The sequence below is a fragment of the Scylla paramamosain genome, chromosome 34 (genome assembly GCF_035594125.1).
Source record: "Scylla paramamosain isolate STU-SP2022 chromosome 34, ASM3559412v1, whole genome shotgun sequence".
In the NCBI taxonomy this organism is placed as follows: domain Eukaryota; kingdom Metazoa; phylum Arthropoda; class Malacostraca; order Decapoda; family Portunidae; genus Scylla; species Scylla paramamosain.
In genome coordinates, this window is record NC_087184.1 from 7,270,220 (window position 1) to 7,272,719 (window position 2,500).

Below are 2,500 nucleotides of genomic sequence, written 5' to 3' on the forward strand. Positions count from 1 at the left end.
TCACTCACCCCTTTATGCCCTTCATCCTTTCCTTCCCTGTTATTTCGTTATGGGCTGTTTTTTTTTTTTTTTGGTTGCTTTGTCTTTTTTCATTCCTATCTTTCTTGTTTCTGTTATTAAGTTTTTTTTTTTTGTCTCCTCATCCCTGCTTCTCTTCTTTCTGTTATTTAGTTATGTTCTGTTAATGTGTTGTTTTCCGTTTCTTCGTCCTTTTAGTTTCTGTTTTCTGTCTCTCGATCCCTTCCTTTATTTTGTTATTTCGTTTTGCCCTGCTTTTTTTTTTTCTGTGTGTATGTGTTTTCTTTCTTCTCATCCCCTGTTTCTTCCTTCTGTTATTTTGTTGTGTCCTGTTTGTGTGTTGTTTCTCTCCTATCATTCTTTTCTTTCTTGTTATCTCCTTATGTTCTGTTTTTTTTTTTTTTTTTTTTTGTGTGTGTTCTTTCTTCCTTATCTCTTGCTTCCTTCTGTTTGTGTGTTCTTTTCTATCTCTTCATCTTTCCATTCACTTTTGTTATTCTATTCTTTTCCGTTCTTTCATCCCTTCCTTTATTTCTTTCCCATCAATCCCAGCCATTCAAAGACGTCTTTTCTTCCCTTCCCAAATCATCCCATTCCTTCACTCTTCCTCCCTTCATCAGTACATTCAATGCCCTTCCCTTTATCAGGACCCTTTATTCATTTCCCATCTCCCATCCCATCACCAGACACTTCCTTCACTATCCAAATCATCATCCTATTCCTTCACTCTTCTTTCCTTCCTTTCCTTCACTGGTGTTTTCATTATTTAATTCTCTTATCGGTTTGCACTTTCTTCATATTCATCAATGATATTTTACTACTAGATTGCGTGACTACCTTGCATAACCACCACCACCACCACCTCCACCAATACTACTACTACTACTACTACCACTACTTTGATTAAAGGCATCACCACTGTTACCGCCACCACAAGCATTGCTATTGAAGGAGCTGGCAACAGTGTAGAGGTGTCGTGAAAACAAATGGAGGAGGAGGAGGAGGGGGAGGAGGAAGAGGAGGAGGAGGAAGAAGAGGAGGAGGAGGAGGAGGAGGAGGAGGAGGAGGAGGAGGAGGAGGAGGAGGAGGAGGAGGAGGAGGAGGAGGAGTGATCAATGTTTCTAAAGGGGGTGGTTAGAAGTTAATAATGAATGATGAAGAAAGTGAGAGAGTGATGGGAAATGAGAGGGGAAGAGGGAGAGGAGGAGTGGGAAAGAGAGAGAGGAAGGAAGGAAAGGGAGGGAAAAGAAGGAAAGGAAGGGATGATGCAATATCCTGGAGGAGAAGGAGGAGGAGGAGGAGGAGAAACAGCTGTGACTTCTGTACCATCTGACGCTTTCCTTCCTTCCTCCTCCTCCTCCTCCTCCTCCTCCTCCTTCTCGTCTTTCTTCCTCCTTCTATATCTTCCACCCCCTTGTCCAATCTTTCCCAGCACTCCTCCTCCTCCTCCTCCTCCTCCTCCTCCTGTCTCCCTTCTTTTCTATACATACCCCTCCTTCTCCTCCTCCTCCTCCTCCTCCCTATTCGATCTTTTCCATACCTCTCCCGCCCCTCCTCCTGCTCCTCCTCCTCCTCCCTTACTATTCTCTACATCTCTTCCTCAACAAAAGAGAAGTTATCAAAATGTTTTCAGATGCAGAAAAAAATTAATCTCCGTCAGAAAAGGAGAGTTCTTGGAAATGAAACACACACACACACACACACACACACACACACACACACACACACACACACACACACACACACAGAGAGAGAGAGAGAGAGAGAGAGAGAGAGAGAGAGAGAGAGAGAGAGAGAGAGAGAGAGAGAGAGAGAGAGAGAGAAAGATTTATATATATACCAGGTCACCAGTCATAAAAGCCACAGCCTGATATCCCATTTTCTGTTGAACGCAAAGCTGTCACGTGCACTCAAAACACTTGAACACTGAAACCCAACCATTAAAGAGAACCACAACGAATCACTAAACTGAAAAACACGCAAATGAAAAGTAAAATTGAGCCGAAAATAGAAAAAAAAAGTCCCCAAGTAATTTAACCTAACTTAACACAAAACAACCTAACCAAACCTAACTCAACCTAACCTAACCTAACTTAACCTAACATAACCTAACCTAACACAGCCTAACTTAACTTAACTTAACCTAACCAAACCTAACTTAACCTAACGTAACACAACCTAACACCTAACCTAACATAACCTAACCTAACCTAACCAAACCTAACTTAACCTAACGTAATACAACCTAACCTAACCTAACTTAAGCTAACCTAACCTAACCAAATCTAACTTAACCTAACCTAACACAACCTAACCTAACCTAACCTAACTTAACCTAACCTAACCTAACACAACCTACCCTAACCTAACCTAACCTAACTTAACCTAACCTAACACAATCTAAGCTAACCAAACCCAGTCTAACTTCACCTAAACTATCTTAACCTAACTTAATCAAAACCTAACCTAACGTATCAGAACC

General features: G+C 41.4%; 1 protein-coding gene across 4 annotated transcripts in view; it reads right to left on the reverse strand.

Moving 5' to 3' along the window:
* LOC135090073 (putative polypeptide N-acetylgalactosaminyltransferase 9) overlaps positions 1–2,500 on the reverse strand; it is a 119,608-nt gene that overhangs the window by 105,735 nt on the left and 11,373 nt on the right. The window lies entirely within an intron of this gene.